The sequence below is a fragment of the Macaca nemestrina genome, chromosome 16, assembly GCF_043159975.1.
Source record: "Macaca nemestrina isolate mMacNem1 chromosome 16, mMacNem.hap1, whole genome shotgun sequence".
NCBI classification, from domain to species: Eukaryota; Metazoa; Chordata; class Mammalia; order Primates; family Cercopithecidae; genus Macaca; species Macaca nemestrina.
The window spans coordinates 24,025,282-24,045,396 of NC_092140.1; the positions used below are offsets into that span (position 1 = coordinate 24,025,282).

A 20,115-nucleotide genomic window follows, 5' to 3' on the forward strand; every position below is an offset into this window, starting at 1 on the left:
AAATACAAAAAAATTAGCCAGGTACGGTGGCAGGTGCCTGTAGTCCCAGCTACTTGGGAGGTTGAGGCAGGAGAATTGTGTGAACCCGGGAGGTGGAGGTTACAGTGAGCCGAGATAGCACCACTGCACTCCAGCCTGGGTGACAGAGCGAGACTGCATCTCAAAAATAATAATAATAATAATAATAATAATAATAATAATATACAGAAGAGATCTTACTGTGTGGACATCTCATGATGTGAACAGCATACTCACTGCTAAAGGAGACTTGCGGCTGTCAAACAACCATTTACTTAAATATTGGGCTCTATTAGTTGAAGGGCCAGTGCTGCGACTGCTCATTTGTGCAACTCTTAACCAAGCCACATTTATTCCAGACAATGAAGAAAAGATAGAACATAACTGTCAACAAGTAATTGTTCAAACATACGCCCCTCGAGGGGACGTTTTAGAGGTTCCCTTGACTAATCCTGACCTCAACTTGTACACTGATGGAAGTTCCTTTGTAGAAAAAGGTCTTTGAAAAGCAGGGTATGCAGTGGTCAGTGATCATGGAATACTTGAAAGTAACCCCCTCACTCCAGAACTAGTGCTCAGCTGGTGGAACTAATAACCCTCACTCGGGCACTAGAATTAGGAGAAGGAAAAAGGGTAAATATATATACTGATTCTAAGTATGCTTACATAGTCCCCCATGCCCACGCAGCAATATGGAGAGAAAGGGAATTCCTAACTTCCGAGGGAACACCTATCAAACATCAGGAAGCCATTAGGAGATTATTATTGGCTGTACAGAAACCTAAAGAGGTGGCAGTCTCACACTGCTGGGGTCATCAGAAAGGAAAGGAAAGTGAAATAGAAGGGAACCGCCAAGCGGATATTGAAGCCAAAAGAGCCGCAAGGCAGGACCTTCCATTAGAAATGCTTATAGAAGGACCCCTAGTGTGGGGTAAACTTCTCCAGGAAACCAAGCCCCTGTAGTCAGAAGAAGAAATAGAATGGGGAATCTCAGGAGGACATAGTATCCTCCCCTCAGGCTGGCTAGCCACCGAAGAAGGAAAAATACTTTTGCCTGCAGCTAACCAATGGAAATTACTTAAAACCCTTCACCAAATCTTTCACTTACGCATTGTTAACATCCATCAGATGGCCAAATCATTATTTACTGGACCAGGTCTTTTCACAACTATCAAGCAGATAGTCAGGGCCTGTAAACTGTGCCAAAGAAATAGTCCCCTACACTACAGGCCATATATTTCAATCCCTGTATCTTTAACCTCCTTGTTAAGTTTGTCTCTTCCAGAATCAAACCTGTAAAACTACAAATAGTTCTTCAAATGGAGCCCCAGATGCAGTCCATGACTAAGATCTACCATGGACCCCTGGACCAGCCTGCTAGCCTATGCTCTGATATTAATGACATCGAAGGTGCCCCTCCTGAGGAAATCTCAACTGCACAACCCCTACTATGCCCCAATTCAGCAGGAAGCAGTTAGAGCGGTCATCAGCCAACCTCCCCAACAGCACTTGGGTTTTCCTGTTGAGAGGGGGTACTGAGAGACAGGACTAGTTGGATTTCCTAGGCCGACTAAGAATCCTAAGCCTAGCTGGGAAGGTGACTGCATCCACCTTTAAACACGGGGCTTGCAACTTAGCTCACACCCGACCAATCAGGGAGTAAAGAGAGCTCACTAAAATGCTAATTAGGCAAAAACAGGAGGTTAAAAAAATAGCCAATCATCTATCGCCTGAGAGCACAGCAGGAAGAACAATGATTGGGATATAAATCCAGGCATTTGAGCCAGTAACGGCTACCTTCTTTGGGTCACCTCCCTTTGTATGGGAGCTCTGTCTTCACTCTATTAAATATTGCAACTGCAAAAAAAAAAGAAAAAAGATTAAGTTTGTTCTATTATTTAGTTTTCGTTCTGAAGTCTCCTTGTTTATACTCATTGCAGTTAGTTGCTACTATAGTATTTTCTTCCTCAAAGTGTTTTTATGAGGAAAAAGTATCAGCCATTTTACCCTTTGTTTCAAGACTGATCCTAAATTATTTGTCATTTATTCTGTATTTCTACTTACATAATTAATGAATAACTTGCCTTTTGGGATTTAGTAGATTTTTTCTCAATTTTTGTTCAACTGTACAGTGTAAACTTAAATTGAAATCTCAAATAAAAAACAAAGTGGGTTGTTTGACAGTGGACATTGCTCTATTTATTATGACTTTTCCCTAGCCAGAAACAGACTGAATAAAAGACCCTTGACCTTAAATGGATGAATAATCACTCTTCTAAGGTGTTTATAATATGATGTACTATGTATACAAATAAGACAAGGGATCCTTGAAGGGTATCTACCAGTTTGAAAACCTAGTTGTAAGCAAAAGGAAATAAATCTGAGTTTATAATCACAAAAAGTATTTGTTAAAAAGGCATTGAGTGCCTCACCAAATTGTCACTTGTTTGTGTGTTTGTGTAAGTGTGTATGTGTATGTAATTTTCTTATTCTCAATCAATTCCTCTAGAATTTTTCTTTTAAGGTCCATAAACATTTTAGCCTTTGTGAGCTGTACAATCAACCACACTTGCTCAAAACTGCCTTTGTAGCACGAAGAAATTATAGATAACGTGTAAAAGAAAAAGAAAGAACATGACCCTGTTCAAAGAAAACTTTGATTACAAAGATAGGTAACAGGCCATATTTGTCACAAGACCTACTTTACTGACCCCTGTTTAAACAGTGAATTAATTCAACTTTCCAGAGTCAGATTGGAAAGTAAGTCACAATATACAGGGTTAAATAAAACTTATCTGATGATAATTTATTGTTTGTAGGGCCTAACTCCCCAGAATCCTTAGATAGGAATTTGGGCAATATAAAAAAAAAAAAAAATTGGTTTAGTCCTCATCTCCTTTGTCCATAGATTGTTTGCCTATATATATTTATGTTCTGTTCCTTGGAATATTTCCTCATCAAGGGACTTAGTTTTTTGGGTTTTTTGTTTGTTTGTTTTTCTTTTCCTGCGTATTTTTTTGAGAGGTCTGTAGGTTTAAATAACCTCACAGATCCTTAGAATATTCCATTGTTCCCTTGCAATTACCCTTTCCAGTTTTATCTTCAGATTACAGAAGTGCAACTGAGGCTTTCTTCCTATGTGACAAACCTCCTTTCAGTGTATGAACTAGTTGGTGATTTTTAAGCTGTGTGTTTCTTAGGACTAACAGAAGCCTCTCTTGTCTTCCCTCCTGTAGTTACTATTCCTTTAACTTTTATATGCACTTCTTTCCTGCCATTGGTGGCTAGACCCCACCTGCATTCGTTTTTGAGGTGTGTGGCATTACCACACCTAGTTACGGTCATTTTTTTTTTTTCTTTTTCCACCTTTGTTTCTCCTTTACCTCTGAGGAGATTAGGACAGATTCAAAAGTTATCACAATGATGCCGTCTGCCATTTCCTCATTTGTTTTAATAATTACCATATTCTATTGTGTGTTTGATCAAGATGGTCTTAATGTTCTTCTCAGCTTGACTCAACTGTAAATAAGCTTCCTTCTGACTAGGAAGTCTCCTTTTTCTTAGGCCACTGACCTCCCTTTTCTTAGATCATTTAAGTATTTTAGAAAATTTGCAATTACAAATTTTTGATGTGTACCTTTGAGGTATGATTCTCCTCTTATCCTCTTAGCAGTTTTACAACTCAAGACTGTCTTTCTTAAGGACCCAGGAGCCATCATTTTAAAATGTCATCATTAGGAAAGATAGAGCCCCTATCTTCCAGTCTCTGTGGGAGGATGGAAGTCTAACTTTAACAAATAGCAGTTAGCAAATAGAGTTGGCCTAATCACACTGACCAATTATAATGTCCCCAGTACTTTTCCACTAGGTCAGACCAGCATCAAATGCTTGTCCACATTTTGTTTCAGTGGAGTTGAGTTGAATCTCTCTCCCCAATTGCAATAGCTTTGACCTCTATTGCAATAGTCCTGAATAAAGTTTTCCTTTCCTGTTTAACTCTGTCCTGTGCAATTTTTCTTTGACCTGTTTGAGTGTATACATGTATTTTTTTTTTTTTTTTTTTTTTTTTTTTTTTTTTTTTTGAGACAGAGTTTCACTCTTGTTGCCCAGGCTGGAGTGCAATGGTGTGATCTTGGCTCACCGCAACCTCTTTCTCCTGGGTTCAAGTGATTATTCTGCCTCAGCCGCCTGAGTAGCTGGGATTACAGGCATGCACCACCACACCTGGCTACTTTTGTATTTTTAGTAGAGACAGGGTTTCTTCATGTTGGTCAGGCTGGTCTCGAACTTCCAACCTCAGGGGATCTGCCTGTTTCGGCCTCCCAAATACTGGGATTACAGGCATGAGCCACTGTACCCTGCTGTTTGGTTATAATTTACTCAACCACTACCTTATTATTAGAAACACAGTGGCCAAATTTTACGTGTATTTGTTTGGTTTTCAGTTTGATTTGTTTTGTTTTTCTACATAATATTAGAAGCTATATTTGAAAATGTAATCTGACAGGAAATTTACTTTCTATGAGATGTGCTGATTCGAGAAGTACATGCTTTCAAAATTGCAATTGATGTTAACAAATTACTTTTTCTACAATTTTCTAAAAATCCCCTTGAGATGCTTGAATGTGATTACCTCCAATACATTAGATTAATCTTTTCAATATTTTCTCCTTAGTTGAATAAAAATATTATCTAGTATTATCCAAACTTACATTTGAATATTCATAATGATGAGTTAGGTAAAATGCAAGAGTTAAAGAAAGAGGAAAGAAACACAAAATGTAGCTCAACAGTTGAAGACAGATTTACTTTAGATAAAATCTGACAGGGGCTTCTGGCTGATTTCTGTCAGGAGTGCTTTCTCTTACCAACTAGGAGTATATATTGGTTTTAGGGTACAGGGGCTTATCACAAGTGTGGAATGTTTATGTGTGTGGGAGAAGTTTATGACAGGGTTGGAATGTCTCTGGGCAGAGGGGAGATTATCTTGGGGCTGACATCTTTCTGGCGAGAGTGGGGTAATCTCGGGTCTGGCATCCTCCTGGCTGGAAGGGGATTATCTCAGGACTAGTATGTCTCTGGTCTGGGAGGAGTTTGGAATGTCTGTGATTGGAGATGTTATTTGTGGTTTATCATCGTGCTGACCTTAGCTATTAGGCTGATGCCCTTTGGATTTAGGTGGTCTTTTATTAAGGTGAACTTTAGAATGAGGGGCTTGTTCAAGATGGTGATGCTCCTGCTCTGTCATTAAACTGCATCTTTTTTCCCTCTCAATTTCTTATTGGATTTCTATTATCAAATTTTAAAAATTATTCTGCATGTTAATAAACAAAACTCTGTCATTTACACTGCAAAAATATTCCCCATGTCTCTTGATATACACATGTATTTTGTTCCTTTGTCTTATTTTTTAATTGCATTAAGTCAAGCCATTATTTTTTTTTGTCATAGCTTCTTGATTAACACTTAAATTTTTGCTATTGTATAGCCTAGGAAAGGGAGAGCATCCCTTCATGATGAATAGGAATTTTTTCTCCCATATTCCACATTTCTGAAAATATAATTAACAAAAGCAAGGGAAAACCCACAACTAAAAGAAAACCTATATTTATGTGAAAATATAAGTTTAGAATGCATTTTCAATACTTTTGTTATACTTTTTAAATCAGTGGAAAATCCAGAATTGCTTAATTCAGAACTCTTTAGTATTTTACTTAATGTAGCTCCTTTTGTGGATGTTGTTCAAAGTAAAATGTGTGGCATATCAATTTCTCAGTACCTGCTGTTACTTGTGATTAAGAGACAGACACTGGTCAGAGGAAATTGGCTTGTAATTACTAGAAAGAGCAGGCAATCAACACAAGTATTGTCTTTTTATATTTTAAAAAGAGAGAGAGAGAGAGAGAGAATGAAATTAAGCCAGAACCTTTATTTGAACATCACAACTCATTTAACATAAAACTGTTTTCAAGAAATATCTACCACCCATGGTGATGTCTCCCAGCAATGTTAGCTGTCTCTGTGTTTATAAGAAACTAGCCTGAACTTTTATGACCTTACACCATTCTGAAAAATTGCCAGAAACAATATAAAGGATACTTTAGGCCTTCTTTTCTGTCTCTGGATTGAAATTTTTAAATAATTAGCATGTTACATGATTTAATCAACTTCAGCAACAATGTTTCAATCTTAGGTTTCTTTTCCTAAATTTTCCATATATGGGTTGAATACACCTAATCCAAAATGCTTGTGAACAGAAGTGTTTTGGATTTTGGAATTTTTTAGATTTTGAAATATTTGCAGACACATAGTGAGATCTCTTGGAGATGGCACCAAATCTAAACATGAAATTATGTTTCATATATGCCTTATACACATAGCCTAAAGGTAATTTTATATGATATTTTTAATAATTTTATCATGAAATAAAGTTTAACTGCATTTGACTGTAACCCCTCCCATGACATCAAATGCAGAATTGTCCATCTGTGGCATCATGTCAGTGCTTACAAAGTTTTGGATTTTGGAACATTTCAATTTTGGATTTTCAGATGATGGATATTCAACCTGTACTTAAATCTTTGAGCGGGTAGTATGATTCACTCAGAATCTAAACAGAAATGTTTCCTGAAAAAGAAAAAGCGTTCAGAGAATTATTTATAGGTATTTTATACATACAGACTAACAGAAAGATACTTGGAGGTAAAAGAATCAGGGAAATTTCTATTTTTTAAATTATTTTTAATGTTTATACTAGAGAGTCCCAAGAGATAAGTGTAACGTGTTAATCCTTTTATTATGGGGAAGATGGACAGAATTTGTGTAATCTAGCAATGACCGGAAGAAGAGACTGTTAATTTATATTCATATAGATGGACAAACTAGTAGGCTCAATGTAAACATTCAATAATTGTTAATGATTGTGTTTAGTTTTTTTACACTCTAGAACTATGCAAACAAAGAGACAGAGTTCGCTTGCTCAGAGACAAAATAATAATAATGAGAATAATGAGGGGAAGCACAGACTAGTCAATAGCTGCAGTGCAACATGGTAATTGCTATAATGAAAGATTATAAGGACCGCTGTAATTGCATAGATTATTATTTGAAGAGTTTGCCTAGGAGAATCAGGACAGGTGTCACTTTGAAATTCCGCCTTAGTGTAATAACATTAAAAGAATTAGCATGATCTCACTAAAGTCAGCTTGATTCTTAAATCCTTACACATTTAGGGATAAAAACAAAAAATCTCATATTATGTATTTAGACATCAAAAATACTTGTAATAACTTTAAATTTGCTTTATTTGGTCTTTTACTTAATTGAAAGATTGAGTACCAATGTGATATGGTTAGGCTTTGTGTCTCCACCCAAATCTCATCTTGAATTGTAATCCCCATAATCCCTATAATCATCTCCATGTGTCAAGGGGGAGACAAGGTGAAGGTAATTGAATCATGGGGGCGGTTTCCCAAATGCTGTTCTCGAGGTAGTGAGTGAGTTCTCAGAAGAGAACTTAAGGGGGATCTCTTCCCCCTTTGCTTAGCACTTCTCCCTTCTGCCATCTTGTGAAAAAGGTTCCTTGCTTCCTCTTTGCCTTTCGCTATGATTGTAAGTTTCCTGAGGCCTCCCTAGTCATGCAGAACTGTGAGTCAATTAAACCTCTTTCCTTTCTAACTTATCCAGTCTTCGGCAGTTCTTTATAGCAGTATGAGAACAGATTAATACACAATGTATGCCATATATATAAAATAATTTGGCCTCAGTTTATATCTACTACATACTTTCCAGAATGCTGTACTCTTACAATTCCATTACTCATACTCACATACACACACACACACACACACGTCTAATATTCGTGTGGATTTTGCTGAGTAACATGCATGTTTTTAATTCTTAACATGACTGCTAGAAGTTGCTGACAAAACAAAGCAGACTGAGAGACTTTCAACTGTTTGTCCTAAGTCAAGGTTTATGTTTATCTTTCTGAGTTTCTTTTGCCAGCAGGCATTTTATGGATCCTGTTCTAAGGAGGATCACATATTCATTTTTCTATTACAGATGAGAGAGAGAAATTTCATATATTCACACAGTAGGATGAGCCTTAGACATTATAGCAGCACTGAAGTTTTACCAAAAACATCATTTAAAATGTCAGACAAATATAAAATATATTTGTAAACACATTTGTAAACACATGAAAATATTAAACATATAAAATAAATATTAAATATTAAACATTTGATACTCTAAACAGATTGAGAATTTCTACACATTCAAATTTTCTTAACAGAGGTTACCTCTCTAATAAAATACATGAACAACCACATACTGTGTATTTCTTTAAAAATTTTGACTACAATTTGAATGGATGGTTTCATAAATGTTCTTATGTCTGTAAGTAAGGTAGTTGTTCTTCCTATTTTTATGACTTGAGGTGCTGTGTAATTATTTGGTGGTGCTATCAGAGTCCATTCTTCTATACAAACTTTCAATAGTCCTGCATTAAATTTTCCCTGCATACCTTGGTCACAGAATATTGCTTGTTAAGTTAATGTTCTACTTGTTCTGTTTTGTTTTGTTTTAATATTACTTCCATTTTTTTACAACAATTTCCTAAAACATCTTATATACAGGCATTCTCTTCTTACATGCTTATGGTCATTGTATCTAATGGAAAATCAGAAGCTTATATGAGTTTAAAATATTCCTTCATGAATAAAATCCCTGAAGTCCAATGTGGACTCTCATCAAGGGTATTTCAGGGTTTAGTAATATTTTCCCTTTATCATTGATTTTTAGATAGTGTCAGGATATGCAATATCCACATTAATGAGTTCCAGAAAGGTAATGACTATTTTAGAATATAGACTATGTCTAAACCCAGGTCAAACTGTGTTTCAGATGGTTGAAAATAACTGAACAAATTTGGTAAAAAAAAATTTCTTGCTTATCTACTGTATCATTTGCCTTGATTTGAATCTTAGAAAATTTATTGAGCATATATTTTATAGTGTGCAAAGATAGTGTGCAAAGGCAGCTATGCATATCATCACATGCAATCCACAATATTCTAAACCTTTAAAACAAATTTTTTAAAAAGGCTAAATATCCTGCCAATGTCAGGCAACTAGGATGTGGAAAATTGAAATTTGAATGTTTGCTGACTATAGACTTAATCATGTTTCATCAAGGGGCACCCACATAATCATTTTCTTTGCTAGTAATCATGTATGTCATAAGTGAAAACAATTGCCTTAACAAAGAATATTTTGTTTAACAAAACAAATTAATTTATTTCTTAGAACTTTGATGAATGCTAACTGATTTCGTTTTTGTTACTTTAACTGCATCTGAATAAAAATAACCAAACTCATATATTCAAACTTTTAATTATGAGCTGATACCTACATAAAATGTAGTCAGTAGAGGTCAATTAAATTCCTCTACTAAAAATAAAAGCTTTTAATTAAAATGTAACATGAGATAAGTGAAACTAAAACAATATGTTCCAGAAAAAGGGACTGACATATATACAGAGAGAGAAACTACAATGGAGAAAATATTAAGCTGTTTTTCAGAAAAGTTAGCTGAAAAGTTGAAAGAGGCAGATTTGTAATAAATATTTGACTTAGGTGAAATAAGGATTAAAAACTCACTGAAGAGAAATAATCTGTTTATCCTACAGTATTAACCATTTAAAGATATTTCAGTTAATTTTGAACAAAAATTTATATTGGCTCAGATGAGGCAATTTTTGAGTTTTTATGCAAGTCTTTTAAAAAAATACAATACAGTCAATAACATAAATGCTTATTTAAGGTACAACTAAACAGAAAAATAAAAGTTATAATTCCAAGCTCACTGGATTTGTACTTTAAGATATTTCATGCAAAGAAACCACCCAAAATAAACACACAGGATATATTATTCATATCATGCTTAGACTTGTTTATTGTTTAAGAAATATCTATTTTGGTTTTACCGTCTCCCTGATTTTTATGAACAAAAGTTGAATTTTAGCATTATAGACTGCATTTACAGATCTGAACATCTAATTTATTAAACTTTTTTCTTATTTGTTGACTATATATAATTTGAAACTAAGACAAAAGTTAGGAGTACCTTATAAATAAAAAGTAATCATCTCTGCAGTAAGCATTCTATACAAATAAACTCAATATCAAAATACATATTGAAAAATTGTAAGAGAGAGGAATCAGAAACTTTTAAGAAGTTAGTTGAATTTAGAGATGATTTTACAAGGCAAGCATGTATATTGCTTTATGACAACCAAAAAAAAATTTTCAAATAAAAAAAATGCAGCCTGGCATTTTTATATAGTAAGAGTTTTGTATTCTACCCTTTCAGCCATTCATGTGTAAATGAATTGCTTAAAGTGCTTAAAATAATTGAAAACAGATGAATATTTTGAGCATAATAAGTGTTCTCTATTCAAATTTTTCTTCCCTAGAAAACCCTTACTTTGGGCGGGGGATGGGTAAGACTACAAAAGTATTCTTTAGTCTAGCTTGAATACCATGCATTTGAAATGAGCAGATTTGAATTAATGAGGTCGTGAGGTCTAAATGAAATATACAATTCTCTCTGTGAATTTAAAACTGGATGAAAAACAGTTGCTAGGCCAATTTTTCCTCTTGACATAATAACTCTGGCAAAGGTACTTAAAACTGGGCATAGATTTTTTTTAAAAACAGACTTCATTTTTAAGAGCAGTTTTAGGTTCACAGACGAATGAGGTAGAGGGTATAGTTTCCATACATCTCCGATTTCCACATACACACAGTCTGCCACACTGTCGACATCCTGCACCAAAGTGGCATATTTGTTGGAATAAATTAACCTGTATTGACAAATCATTATCACCCAAAGTCCATAGTTTACAATAGGGTTAACTTATGGTGTTGTACATTCCATAGGCTTAGACAAATGTATAATGACGTGTATTCACCATTATAGTATCATATAGGGTAGTTTCAATGATCTGAAAATCCTCTCTGCTCCACTGATTTAACCATCTCTGCCCCATAAGCACTGGCAACCACTGAGTTTTTTTACTGTCTCTGTAGTTTTGCCTTTTATTGATTGTTGTATTCTTTGGATGATATACTGCAGTGTATTGCCATTTCAGGTTGGCTGTTTTCAATTACTAACACACATTTAAGGTGTCACCTAAGAAGAGGTGGAAAACCAGACTGCAATGCAGTAAGACAGGCATTTATTGGGGTCTTTGAAATTGTAATTCTGGAGGCACATATTTGTCCAAAGATCAAATTGTGTTCTGAAGAGACGGAGGGGAATAGGAAATTTTAAAAGCACACTGAGCATAATTACACAAGTTGTTTTGAAAGAATTGTCATTGGTGGGAGAACCTGGCTTAGTACATGAGTCCATAGTTCCTTGATTGTTGCTGTTCAGGAGTTCCAGTGTTGGTAAAATTCAGTTGTTTTTCAGGATGCTATGGTCATTGCAGTTTGGCCCAGTTCAAAGTTTCAAGGCAAATTGCTGTTTTTTGTTTGTTTGTTTGTTTTGTTTTTCTTTTTTGCAAGGTTACAAGCTATGCAGGTAATCCTTCTTAGAATGGCTTCTGAAATCTACTTTAGAACTTGGAATCTGAGTAACGCCATTTTGTATAGCACATTTTACAAAGGTTCCTCCATGTCTTTTCATGACTTCATAGCTCATGTCTTTTTAGCCCTGAATATTACATTGTCTGGATGTACTACAGCTTATTTATCCGTTCACTCTTTGAAGGACATCTTAGTTGCTTACAAGTTTTGACAATTTGGAAAAAGCTGCTATAAACACCATTGTGCAGTGTTTGTGTGGACATACAATTTCAAGTTATATGAGTAAATATCAAGTAGCATGATTGCTGGATTGCATGGTAAAAGTATGTTTAGTTTTGCAAGAAATTACCAGAAAGTCTTCCAAAATGGCTGTACCATTTTTTGTTCCCATCAGCAATGAATGAGAGTTCCTATTATTTCACCTACTTGCCATCATTTGGTGTTGTCAGAGTTTGAAATTTGGGCCATTATAATAGGTGTGTGGTGATATCTTATGATTGTTTTAATTTGCATTTCCCTAATGACGTATGATGTGAAACATATTTTGTATGTTTATTTGCCAACTTGTATTTTCTTTGGTGAGATACCTGTTTAGATCTTTTGTCCATTTTTTTTTAATATCAGGTTGTTCCTTTCTTCTCATTGAGTTTTAAGAGTTTTTGTATATTTTGGATAACAGACCTTTATCAGATATATCTTTTGCAAATAGTTTCTCTCAGTTTGTCAAGCTTTCATTTTTAAAATAAACAAAATTCCATAAACACATGTCTAACTCTATAGAAAGCTCATTCTTGCCCTGAGTATTGTCTCTATTTCACAACATCTAACTGCATAAACTCCTTAAGTGTTCCCAAACTCTATGTGCATTCTGAGAGTACACAATCTTCATTAGATGAACTACTTTTTGTTTACTAAGTGTGTTATCGATTAAATATTTATTTCATACTGTCCTATGGAAACTGTAGGGGCCCTAAAAGGCTTTGATATGAGCAGTGGGTTAGTAGAGATCTTTCTCCAAAGGGGTATCGGAATTGACACTGGGTTAAAGACCCTAAGAGACTAGCTCTTGAATGACCTGGATGGATTATGTTAAATTGAGTGATCACTGTCAAGATATTGCCAAACGTCTACTGCTAAAATTTTCTGAAATTCTTTTCCGTGGGAATGCCAAATGTGTGGCACAAGGTTCTCACTTATTTGATCCCCAGACCTAAGGCAGGTATTTTAATTGAACAAAGTCATTTTGTCTGAACCAGGATGATGAATTTCTTCAGTTGAGTGCTCTAGGAAGCTGCTACCAATAGTGAGGACAGCATGACAAAAATAAAATTTGTCATTCTCACTTGGCTACTAAAATTATCTCTGCTTTCCTTCCTTAATTAATGTCCTCCACTTTTTCCTTATAAACATATGAAAACAAAAAGGAGTAGATCCGTGTTTTACATATTTGAATTTATTTTTTCCCCACTTCTAATAACAGGAAAATTTACCACCCTTATAGCATTCATTCATTTCTGAATAAAATACCCAGATTTTACCACCTAAATGGCACTGCTGTAGACAGTGGGATGTGACCATCAATAAGCACACAAAATTTACTACTTTCATGATGCTTACATTCCAACTAGGGAGAGTGAAGATGAATAAATAGAATATTTAGTATATGAAAGAATAACGAATGCTGAATGTGAAATTGAAACATGAAATGTGGACAGGGAATGTGTATGAGGGAGGGTAGGGTGTCACACACATGGGTTGAAATCTTAGGTAGCGTGACAAAAAAATTACAACATTGAGAAAATGACTCTGGAGTAAATATCTGGAGGAGTTTTTATTTGAAGCAGGAGAAAAACAAGTGCTGAAAGCCCTGCTGTATATAGCCTGAGATATTCAAAGAACAGTGAGGAGTCCAGTTAATTGGAGAAGAGCAAGCAAGAACATAATTTGAGATGCTAGCAGATAGCATTTTGCATTTCCTTCATGCCCTTCTATAATCATGTTATTGAATTATTTTAGTAGCTTTTTGACATGGTAGGTATAAGTACACCACTTTACACAGGTGAAGACAGAATCAAAATGTGCTATGCTTCATCTAATGTCTAACAACTAGTAAATTGCAACACTCCCTGGGAGATGTAAATTTTTGGAATACAAATTCATCACAAATTCTGTTACAGCACAAATGCCACTTCATGACTAAAGAAATAACTAACATCTAAAATGAAAACTATCCTGCCATGTAGTGTCCCTGGCACCTAACTAAAACAGCATGCAGGCCAAATCTTCCAAGTAAAATCACTGTTTTAGCAGCTTCAGTGAAGCTGGGCTTCTTATTTGTGGTTTTGTTCCTCCGTGCCAATGTTCCACTTGATATATATGTCAATGAACTAGAGGAAGTTTTTCACTTATGTGCAGTGTATTCTCAAAGATACATTTAAAAAAATGGAATGAATGCTTATCAAATTACAGATTTTTTTCCCTAAGAGGAGTTTGAATCACAATTGATCTCAATTACAAAATAAACAGCATTTACACTGTATATATTATCTTTAGTTTTTGTCTTTCCTTAATACCTAATACAAAGTAGATTAGTTGAAGTTCTATTAATGTTTCATTTTAACATAAAATACATAAAATTTAGCAGCTTTTCACATCATTAATTATTTACAAATTGGTTTCAACTGAATCAAATTTGTAACATTTTTATTTTTCTCCAAAAGAGCAAATAATTTTAACTTTTTCTTGTTTTAACAAAGTAGCTAGAAACCATCCTCTAGGATTGCCTATAGGGAATAATCAACCACAGATAAATATATAATTCCCTATGACTAGGAAACTTGGAAATTGCTGTAGTAAAGTTGCCTATTTGAGAAACAACTATACAAATTCATCCATATCTGAAATCTACAGGAATTTGCACTTGTGTCTTTTGATTTGGGGTTCACGTTACAAATCCCATGTTGCTTTTTTCTGTTCACAAAATGTTAATACACATGGGTAAATTTCCTGGTCATCTAACACAAGTCTTTTCCTGTAAATCATTTTTTTAGAAATTGAGTAGGATGACTGCCTCTACCTTTGAGCTGCCACATGGAGCACCCAAAATAAATTTTCCATATACTTTAAAACATATGTTTAAATAAGATAGTTTTTTTCATTTTAGTTATTTTCTATTTTAACTTTTATTTTAGATTTGGGGGTACACGTCCAGGTTTGTTGTATATCGATAAACTCATGTCAAGGAGTTTGTTGTACAGATTATTTCATCACCCAGGTACTAAACTTAGTACTCAATAGTTATTTTTCTTGTTCCTCTCTCTCCTCCCACTTCCACCCTCAAGGAGGCCCCAGCATCCGTTGTTCCCTTCTTTGTGTTCATCAGTTGTCATGATTTAGCTTCCATTTATAAATGAGAACATGCACTATTTGTTTTCTGTTTCTGTATTAGTTTGCTAAAGATAATGACCTCCAACTTCATCCACGTTCCCAGAAAAGACACAATCTCAATTTTTATGGCTGTGTAGTATTCCACGGTGCATATGGATCACATTTTCCTCATCCAGTCTATCACTGATGGGCATTTAGATTGATTCCATGTGTTTGCTGTTGTGAACAGTGCAGCAGTGAACATACATGTACATGTGTCTTTATGGTAAAATGATTTATATTCCTCTGGGTATAAACCCAGTAATAAGATGACTGGGTTGAATGGTAGTTCTGTTTTTAGCACTTTGAGGAATCGCCACACTGTCTTCCACAATGGGGTAACTAATTTATGTGCCCACCAATAGTGTATATATATGTGTTCTCTTTTCTCCACAACATTGCCACTTGCCAGCATCTGTTATTTTTTGACTTTTTACTATTAGCCATTCTGACAGGTGTGAGATGGTATCTCATTGTGGTTTTGATTTGCATTTCTCTAGTAACAAGTGATATCCAGCTTCTTTTTATATGATTTCTGGCCGCATGTATGTCTTCTTTAGAGAAGTGTCTGTTCGTTTACTCTGCCCACTTTTTAATGGGTTTTCTTTTGTTGTTTGTAAATGTAAGTTCCATATAGATGCCATATTAGAGCTTTGTCAGATGCATAGCCGCAAATATTTTCTCCCATAGCATACGTTGTCTGTTTACTCTGTTGATAGTTTCATTTACTGTGCAGAAGCTCTTAAGTTTAATTAGATCCCATTTGTTAATTTTTTGCTTTTTTTTTGCAATTGTTCTTGGTGTCTTTGTCATAACTCTTTGCCTGTTTCTATGTCCTGAATGGTACTATGTAGGTTGTCTTCCAGCATTTTTATAGTTTTGGGTTTTACATGTAAGCATTTAATCCATCTTGTGTTGATTTTTGTACATGGTGTAAGAAGTGGCTCCAGTTTCAATCTCCTGCATGTGGCTAGCCAGTTAACCCAACACCATTTATTGAATAGGGAGTCTTTTCCCCATTTCTTGTATTTGTCAGCTTTGTGGAAGATCAGATGGTCATAGGTGTGTGGACTTATTTCTGGGCCTCTATTCTGTTCCATTTGTCTATGTGTCTGTTTTGATACTACTACTATGCTGTTTTAGTTAGTGTAGCCCTGTGATATAGTTTGAAGTTGGGTAACATGATGCCTTCAACTTTGTTCTTTTTTCTTAAGACTGTCTTGGCTATTTGGGCTCTTTTTTGGTTCTATATGAATTGTAAAATAGTTTTTTTGGTACTATGAAGAATATCATTGGTAGTTTGATAGGAATAGTGTTGAGTCTATGAACTGCTTTAGGTTGTATGTCCATTTTAATGATATGTATAGGATATCTTTCTATCCAGGAGCAAATAATTTTTTTTTTAATTTGTTTGTGTCATCTCTGATTTCCTTAAGCATTATTTTGTAGTTCTCATTGTAGGGATCTTTCACCTTCCTGGTTAACTGTATTCCTAAATATTTTATTCTTTTTTGTGGCAATTGTGAATGAGATTGAATTCCTGATTTGGCTCTTGGCTTGGTTGTTGTTGCTGTATAGGAATGCTAGTGATTTTTGTATATTGATTTTTGCATTCTGAGACTTTGTTGAAGTTCTTTATCAGCTTAAGAAGCTTTTGGGCTGAGACTATGGTGTTTTCTAAATATAGAATCATGTCATCTGCAGACAGGGCTAGTTTGACTTCCTCTCTTACTACCTGGATGTCCTTTCTTTCTTTCTTTTGCCTAATTGTTCTGGCCAAAAATTCCAATACTATGTTACATAGGAGTGGTGAGAGATGGCATCCTTGTCTTGTGCTGGTTTTCAAGAAGAATGCTTCCAGCTTTTCCCCATTCAGTATGATGTTGGCTGTGGGTCTGTCATAGATGGTTCTAAGATCAATTAAAACATATACCCATGCTGAAAATCTACCTAGGCTTTTTCCATTAATGGGCAAAAGAAAAAAAGAAAAAAAGTCTATCTACTTTATGAACTGTAGCAAAATGTAACAGAATATTAAAATTACTCCATACATTGTGTTTAAATAGGAAGCCCTTAGGAAGTTCACAAAATATACTATCTGAAAACAATTCCACAGCTTAAATATTTTATTTACATATTGAATAATCAGAGAAGGTTTTAGGATATCAGTGCATAGTCTGTCAAATCTAATGTCATTCGATATGTAAAATGCAAAAACTACATCTTATTTTTATTCTTTTTACAAATTTTTGATCCATAATCATTGGTTAAAATATTTTAAGAACTAGGCATTTTGTCAAGTGATATTTAGAATATAGGTGAAAATAACAAGTTTAAAAAAAGTAAGTATCTCATAATTCTACAGAATATTCACATACCTCTTATCTCTAGATTTTGGTGTTTTTATCTACCTGGGAGACTTTTGCTTTTTCCTTGCCTGGCTTTTTTTGGCAGGGAGGCAGGTGGGACAGAATCTTGTTCATTGCAACCTCTGCCTCCTGGGTTTGAGCAATTCTTGTGGCTCAACCTCCCAAGTAGCTGGGATTAAAAACCTGTGCCACTATAACCAGCTAATTTTTCTCCTCAAGTGATCTGCGTGCCTTGGCCTCCCAAAATGTTGGAATTACAGGCGTGAGCCACTGTGCTCAGTCACATATTTCTATAACATTTTAAAAGACCTTTCTGGATTAAGTTAGTTCTCATTGCTGAGGATCACTTTAGGAAGCTGTGTGCTAGTGCTCAGGAGAGTTACCAGATTGAATTGTCTATTCCTTTTTTTGACTAGACCAATAAATTTTTGCACTTGGTTTATTGTTCACCAATGTGGTCCAGAAGTCAAAAAGAATCTTTAATATACAATAGGTATTTTTTATTATTAATTATATTATATTATTAATTATATTAATTAATATTTTTATTATTTATTTATATTAATCACATAACACAAATTAAAAGCTATGATATTTTGGTAGATATTGTAGAGCAATGGAAATAGTTACAAAAAAAGCCTTTTATAGATTTGACAGTATAAAATGACACTAATAATACAACATGTTGTATGATATTTTGCAGCACACAAAAATGCTGATATAAAATGAGGATACTCTAAGCAAAAATGGGTAGAATTTCTTTGTGGATTTTTGTTTGTTTTTAATTTGTTTTGTTCTTCTTTTTGAAACAGAATCTTGCTCTGTCGCCTAGGCTGGAGTAGAGTGGCACCATCTCAGCTCACTGCAACCTCTGCCTCCTGGGTTCAAGCAATTCTCCTGCCTCAGCCTCCCAAGTAGCTGGGATTACAGGCATGCGCCACAATGTCCGGCTAATTTTTGTATTTTTAGTAGAGATGGCATTTCCCCATGTTTACCAGGCTAGTCTCAAACTCTTTAACTTGGGTGATCTGCCCACCTCAGCCTCCCAAAGTGCTGGGATTGCATGCGTGCAACGCCGGGCCCAGCCTGTTTTTAAAATATAATTGGGCATTGATATATTTAACATGGAATTATTCCTTTCTTAATAAAAATAACTTAAAATTGTTTGAGCACATATTACAAATATCCCTCACACATCTTCCTAATAAAAACAAATAATATAAACATTTATTTCATGCAATTATAATTAAATTACATTTATCTCTGATTTAATATTGATTCCTTTAAATGTATTATGTAATAATTAAGTTTAAGATTCTCATTATAACACTGCAACAATTAAAAGACTCTTGTGTGTAATCTATATTCCTAGGCCTATAAGTTATCAAAAAAGTAAATGAAAATTTATCACTGTTAAATATGACAATAAGTGATCAATATGGCAAAATAGCAATTATATGAATGAGCCAATTGAGAATTAGGTAAACTTAAAGGAAACTAAGGAGTATCCTTTAACCAATAATCTCCTTGAAGACAGAAGCTGTACCAAGCTCATTCTTATTGTAGTTTCGATCTTGTTGCCTATCACATTAGAAATAATACATATTTGTTAAAATGATTTATGAAAATTTAATTAATTGATTTTCCTAATGATTCAGATGGTATGTAGTATGAACACACTCATGATTCCCCATCTGCTTTTTTCCAGCTGTTTTTGGTATTTGACATGAGCCTCCTTCCAAAGAATAAAGAAATGATGGAAACAAATGAAAACATTATGGCTTAACATTCAAAAGATATGCCATTACCTAAAGTCGTGTAAGCTAACCAGAAGGAGATCCTGTGCCTGTCAGACTTTATTGTAACACTGCAAATATTAATACCAATGTTCAAGAGGGGATGGGCAGGAATGGAAACTTACAAAGGTAAAGAGCATAGCACATATCAGCCCTTCATGCTAAAAACGCTCAATAAATTCGGTATTGATGGAACGTACCTCAAAATAATAACAGCTATTTATGACAAACCCACAGCCAATATCATACTGAATGGGCAAAAACTGGAAAAATTCCCTTTGAAAACTGGCACAAGACAGGGATGCCCTCTCTCACCACTCCTATTCAACATAGTGTTGGAAGTTCTGGCTAGGGCAATCAGGCAAGAGAAAGAAATCAAGGGTATTCAGTTAGGAAAAGAAGAAGTCAAATTGTCCCTCTTTGCAGATGACGTGATTGTATATTTAGAAAACCCCATTGTCTCAGCCCAAAATCTCCTTAAGCTGATAAGAAACTTCAGCAAAGTCTCAGGATACAAAAATAATGTGCAAAAATCACCAGCATTCGTATACACCAGTAACAGACAAACAGAGAGCCAAATCATGAATGAACTTCCATTCACAATTGCTTCAAAGAGAATAAAATACCCAGGAATCCAACTTACAAGGGATGTAAAGGACCTCTTCAAGGAGAACTAAAAACCACTGCTCAGTGAAATAAAAGAGGACACAAACAAATGGAAGAACATACCATGCTCATGGATAGGAAGAATCAATATCGTGAAAATGGCCATACTGCCCAAGGTTATTTATAGATTCAATGCCATCCCCATCAAGCTACCAACGAGTTTCTTCACAGAATTGGAAAAAACTGCTTTAAAGTTCATATGGAACCAAAAAAGAGCCCGCATCTCCAAGACAATCCTAAGTCAAA

The 20,115-nt window shown here is 34.8% G+C and overlaps 1 long non-coding RNA gene across 1 annotated transcript in view; it reads right to left on the reverse strand.

Moving 5' to 3' along the window:
• Window positions 1-5,746: 5,746 nt before the first annotated feature.
• The window catches only part of LOC105477040 (uncharacterized), a 406,578-nt gene continuing 392,209 nt past the window's right edge, over window positions 5,747-20,115 (reverse strand). The window contains exon 6 of the long non-coding RNA XR_984421.2: window positions 5,747-6,645. This is a non-coding gene — a long non-coding RNA (uncharacterized lncRNA). The remainder of the gene's footprint in view (window positions 6,646-20,115) is intronic.